This window comes from Salmo salar, chromosome 19, assembly GCF_965601325.2.
Source record: "Salmo salar chromosome 19, fSalSal1, whole genome shotgun sequence".
Taxonomy (NCBI): domain Eukaryota; kingdom Metazoa; phylum Chordata; class Actinopteri; order Salmoniformes; family Salmonidae; genus Salmo; species Salmo salar.
In genome coordinates this window covers 9,021,866-9,028,451 of record NC_138309.1, presented here as the reverse complement: position 1 = coordinate 9,028,451, position 6,586 = coordinate 9,021,866, and positions in this window count along the sequence as shown.

The window sequence follows — 6,586 nt, the reverse complement described above, 5'->3', positions numbered from 1 at the left end:
AGAAAACAAAAAGTCTATATACAGTGAGTGCAAATGAGGTAAGTTAAGGTTAGTTAACACAGTGTCCAAAGAGGGGCCAGAAGTATACAGAATGGTGTCGTCTGCGTAGAGGTGGATCAGAGAATCACCAGCAGCAAGAGCAACATCATTGATGTATACAGAGAAGAGAGTTGGCCCAAGAATTGATCCCTGTGGCACACACATAGAGACTGCCAGAGGTCCGGACAACACGCCCTCCGATTTGACACACTGAACTCTATCAGAGAAGTAGTTTGTAAACCAGGCGAGGCAATCATTTTAGAAACCAAGGCTGTTGAGTCTGCCAATAAGAATGTGGTGATTGACAGAGTCGAAAGCCTTGGCCAGGTCGATGAATACGGCTGCACAGTAATGTCTCTTATCGATGGTGGTTATGATGTCGTTTAGGACCTTGAGCGTGGCTGAGGTGCACCCATGACCAGCTCTGAAACCAGATTGCATAGCGGAAAAGGTACAGTGGGATTCGAAATGGTCGGTGTTCTGTTAACTTGGCTTTCGAAGACCTTAGAAAGACAGGGTAGGATAGATATAGGTCTGTAGCAGTTTGGGTCTAGAGTGTCACCCCCTTTGAAGAGGGGGATGACCGCTGCAGCTTTCCAATCTTTGGGAATCTCAGACGATACGAAAGAGAGGTTGAACAGGCTAGTAATAGGGGTTGCAACAATTTTGGCAATTACAATTACTTCACTACATTCCTAAAGAAAATGATGGGCTTTTTACTCCATACATTTTCCCTGACACCAAAAAGTACTAGTTACAATTTACATGCTAAGCAGTGCAGGAAAAATATCAAATTCACACACTTATCAAGAGACTCACTTAACATAAATGCTTCCTTTGTAAATTATGTCTGAATGTTGGAGTTGCCACTAGCTGTCAAAAAAAGTTATAAAAAAGGAAATTGTGCCATCTGGTTTGCTAAATATAAGGAATTTGATGGATAGCATTTACTTTTACTTTGTACAAGTATGACAATTGAGTACTTTTTCCACCACTGTACTTAAGTACATTTAAAATCTTATACTTTTATACTTTTACTCAAGTAGTATTTTACTGGGTTACTTTTACTTGAGTCATTTTATATTAAGGTATCTTTACTTTTACTCAAGTATGACACCTCTTCCCACTGCCAGACACTTGGCTTTGGAAACGCCAAGCGGATGCTTCACATTTATACATCCAGTGAAATATTTTCAATGACAGATATATCTGTCTCATTGTTCTATCTGTGGTAGTAGTGTCTACAGTATGCACAAAACATTCAATATTTTCATTTTACAAACCACATCTCATGTGTTCTATAGCCCTCAAATTCAACTCTGAACCTCAAAGCCAGTTCCACTGCTTTTTTTCATTGTTCCCCTCAAGGTTATTAAAGTAAAGTAAACTAGAACTGAAACTAAAACTAATGACGAATGATTAGCATGAGGTTGTAAATAACAAGAACATTTCCCAGAACATAGACATATCTGATATTGGCAGAAAGCTTAAATTCTTGTTAATCTACCTGCACTGTCCAATTAACAGTAGCTATTACAGTGAAAGAATGCCATGCTATTGTTTGAGGAGAGTGCACAGTTTTGAACTTGAAAAGTTTTTAATAAACAAATTAGGCACATTTGGGCAGTCGTGATACAAAATTTTGAACAGAAATGCAATGGTTCATTGGATCAGTCTAAAACGTTGTGCATACCCTGCTGCCATCTAGTGGCCAAAATCTAAATTGCACCAGGGTTGGAATAATACATTATGGTCTTTCTCTTACATTTCAAAGATGATGGTACACACAAAAAAGGTTGTTTTTTCTTTGTATTATCTTTGACCAGATCTAATGTGTTATATTTTCCTACATTCCTTTCACATTTCCACAAGTGTTTCCTTTCAAATGGTATCAAGAATATGCATATCCTTGCTTCAGGGCCTGAGCTACAGGCAGTTAGATTTGGGTACGTCATTTTAGGCGTAAATTGAAAAAAGGGTCCGATCCTTAAGAGGTTTTTTAAGATTGACTTTATAATTGAAAGGTAGACTCAGCTAGATGATGTTACCATAAGCAGCACCCAGATACTGGGAGCGTTTGAGTAGTAAGGCTAAAGCAACCGACTGTAGACGATGGTCAAGGAGTGGTTTTCCAAAAGCAAGGCTCAGATCAACATGGCATTAGGCAGGTTTCCATTGACACAGGCACACACTTCTACAAAAGCAATTTCGCAACAACAAAAAACATTGCGACTTGTGTAATGGAAACGCCAGATATAGGAGACATTTTCTAAAGACAGACAACATTTTTATGAGTTCGATAGGTGGATTTTTTTATTTCTTTATTGCAACAAATGTTGCAGACTGTGTTTTTCGGATAAATTATGATTGCCGAATACGTAGCTATAAGCTCCACTCCACATTTAATTCGAAATGCCTACTGCTTGCAAAATTAAAAAGAATTACTATAAAAATAATGTTTCTTTGCAGGACAAGGATTATCCTGACTTTCAAGAATGCCCGAATTGCTTTGCCTTGCCTTTCTGATTGGCTATTAAGTTTCACCATCCAACTATTTCAAATCTACAGGATTGCAAGTTTCACCATGGCACTGCCTGTGGAAATTTAAGTTACAGCCTTATTCTAAAATGTATTAAATTGTTTTTTCTCATCAATCTACACACAATACCCCATAATGACAAAGCAAAAACAGGCATTTTTGCAAATGTATTAAAAATGGAAATATGACATTTAAATAACTATTCAGACCCTTTACTCTGGACTTTGTTGAATCACCTTTTGCAGCGATTACTGCCTCGGGTCTTCTTGGGTATGACACTACAAGCTTGGCACACCTGTATTTGGGGAGTTTCTCCCAATCTTCTCTGCAGATCCTCTCAAGCTATGTCAGGTTGGATGGGGAGCGTCGCTGCACAGCTATTTTCAGGTCTCTCCAGAGATGTTAGATTGGGTTCAAGTCCGGGCTCTGGCTGGGCCACTCGTGGACATTTCGAGACTTATCCTGAAGCCACTGCGTTGTCTTGGCTGTGTACTTAGGGTCGTTGTCCTGTTGGAAGATGAACCTTCGCCCCAGTCTGAGGTCCCGAGTTTTCTGGAGCAGGTTTTCATCAAGAATCTCTGTACTTTGCTCCGTTCATCTTTCCCTCGATCCTGACTAATCTCCCAGTCCCTGCTGCTAAAAAACATCCCCACAACATGATGCTGCCACCACCATGCTTCACCGTAGGGATGATGCCAGGTTTCCTCAAGATGTGACGCATGGCATTCAGGCCAAGAGTTCAATCTTGGTTTCATCAGTCCAGAGAATCTTGTTTCTCATGGGCTGAGAATTCTTTAGGTGCCAAACTCCAAGCGGGCCATCATGTGCCTTTTACTGAGAAGTGGCTTGCATCTGGCCACTCTACCATAAAGGCCTGATTGGTGGAGTGCTGCAGAGATGGTTGTCCTTCTTGAAGGTTCTCCCATCTCCACAGAGGAACTCTAGAGCTCTGTCAGAGTGACCATCGGGTTCTTGGTCACCTCCCTGAGAAACGCCCTTCTCCCCCGATTGCTCAGTTTGGCCAGGCAGCCAGCTGTAGGAAGAGTCTTGGTAGTTCCGAACTTCTTCCTTTTAAGAAAAATGGAGTCCACTGTATTCTTGGGGACCTTCAATCCCGCAGAATTGTTTTGGTACCCTTCCCCAGATCTGTGCCTCTACACAATCCTGTCTTGGAGCTCTATGGACAATTCCTTCGACCTAATGGCTTGGTTATGGCTCTGACATGCACTGTCAACCGTGGGACCTTATATAGACAGGTGTGTGCCTTTTAACACAGGTGGACTCCAATCAAGTTGTAGAAACATCTCAAGGATGATCAATGGAAACAGGATGCACCTGAGCTCAAGTTCGAGTCTCATAGCAAAGGGTCTGAATACTTATGTAAAGAAGTTATTTCTGTTTTTTATTAATGTGCAAAAATGTCTAAAAACCTGTTTTCACTTTGTCATTATGGGGTATTGTGTGTAAATTGATGAGGAAAACATTTTATTTATCCATTTTAGAATAACGCTGTAACGTAACAAAATGTGGAAAAGGGGAAGGGGTCTGAATACTTTCCGAATGCACTGTATATGAGTCAATTACTGCATTCTATCCATGCCGGCTTTCGCGGGCTACCTGAGACATGAAACAGTTATTTAGGAGGGCATACAGGCTGTCGCCAATTTATTCATTTGCCTAAATGGTAATGGAAACATTTTGGTGTGACTTCATTATGTCTACCAGTTTTTATCGACACATGATAGTTAAATGGAAATGCACCCTTGCAGGAAATTGTCGCATCTATTTTCAATGCAAACTTTTTAAATGTCGACAATAAATCACTGGACAAGTTAAGTGACTGTACATTATTTATAATGAGGCATACCCGGAGAAAATTGGACCTCTCTGAAATGAAAATGGATGGCCCTCCCTTCAGTAAAATATATATATATATATGAAGTGGATAGCAGAGAACATGCATACTGTTTACCCTCACTCCTAGGATAGACCAGAGCCTGCTGTATGCCGTTTTAGAAATGGATCTTCGTTTTGTAAGCATTACATGGTTGTGGTTGTGGTTGTGGTTGTGGTTTCGCAGACCACGCAAACAATGATAGGGGTGAAAAATCTTTATTATAATAAAATCACTGCATTAACCTTTCATCTTATTTGCAGTTTGAGAAAAAATTGCCTTTTATAAACGCATTTCATGCAATTCTACATCCTTTTACATAACTAGCAGAATCTGTTATAATACCACAACAGAGCATGACAACTAATGAGCAGCACCAGATATGTTTTGATTTCTATACAAGCTATTGTTAAAAAAATAGGATTGTCTAAGTTTGGGACAGTGCTAAAGTTGTCTATCAACTGTAAAAATTGAGCACAACAGAACCAATTACAACTGAAGTATCTGATCATCAATGAATTCAAGAAAAAGCATTATATATCATTTTCAAATGTATTATATTTTATTCCATGATATTGTTGTTACAAAATAGATTTGTGTTGACTGTGATTAGGGCATGGGAATATAAGAGTATGTTCTAGGCTAAATTAGAATGCATAGCTCATCTCATGATCCTAAATGCGAAATGTATAGGCACGTTGTTGCAATGCTGAGCGCTGCTGCCAGGCTCTAGCGCAGGGCTATTCAACTCTTACTTTACGAAGTCGGGAGCCTGCTGGTTTTCTGTTCTACCTGATATTTAATTGCAAGCACCTGGTGTCTAAATTAGTCCCTGGTTAGAGGGGAACAATTTAAAAAATGCAGTGGAACTGGCTTCGAGGTCCAGAGTTGAGTTTGAGGTCTCTAGCGTGTAACAAATGCTTCACAATTTATTTAATAAATGGTAGTCTATAGCCTTGAAATAATTAAAATATAGCCTAAATAATACATGTTTGTGCCTTGGTAGGCTATATGGCTTTATCCTGACTGATTTAGAGTTAGTATGTTGTTTAATAGCCTGCTGAAGTGTTGAGCGTCAATTAATAGTGACATTTTCACACTTTACATCCCAAGCAAAGTAAATTGTTTGTCTCCTCAGCTATAGGTTGTAACGCAGCCTCTGCATGTCATAGAGACAAACCAAATATATTCTATATGCATCGGAGTCACGTCTTTCCCCTGCATTTTACAGCTTGTTTCTAGCATAAAGAATTGTGGACTAAAGCATTGTTATACACTAAGTGCACAAAATATTAGGAACTCCTTCCTAATATTGAGTTGCACCCCCAATTTGCCCTCAGAAAGTGTTCCACAGGGATGCTGGCCCATGTTGACCCGAATGCTTCCCACAGTTGTGTCAAATTGGCTGGAAATCCATTGGCTGGTAGACCATTCTTGATACACACAGGAAACTGTTAAGCGTGAAAAACCCAGCAGCGTTGCAGTTCTTGGCACACTCAAAACTACACATGGCACCTACTACCATGCGCCATTCAAAGGCACTTCAATATTTTGTCTTGCCCATTCACCCTCTGAATGGCACACATACACAATCCATGTCTAAACTGTCTCCTCCCCTTCATCTAAACTGATTGAAGTGGATTTAACATTAATAAGGGATCATACACTCATTCCAAAATCATGGGCATTAATATGAAGACGGTTCCCCCTTTGCTGCTATAACAGCCTCCACTCTTCTGGGAATGTGTTCCACAAGATGTTGAAACATTGCTGTGGGGACTTGCTTCCATTCAGCCACAAGAGCATTAGGGAGGTCAGGCACTGATGTTGGGCGATTAGGCCTGGCTCACAGTTGGAGTTCCAATTCATCCCAAAGGTGTTCGATGGGGTGGAGGTCATGTGCAGGCCAGCCAAGTTCTTCCACACGAATCTCGACAAACCATTTCTGTATGGGGGCATTGTCATGCTGAAACAGGAAAGGGCTTTTCCCAAACTGTTGCCACAAAGTTGGAATCACAGAATCGTCTAGAATGTCATTGTATGCTGTAGCATTAAGATTTCCCTTCACTGGAACTAAGGGGCCTAGCCCGAACCATGAACCTAACCGGCCTTCC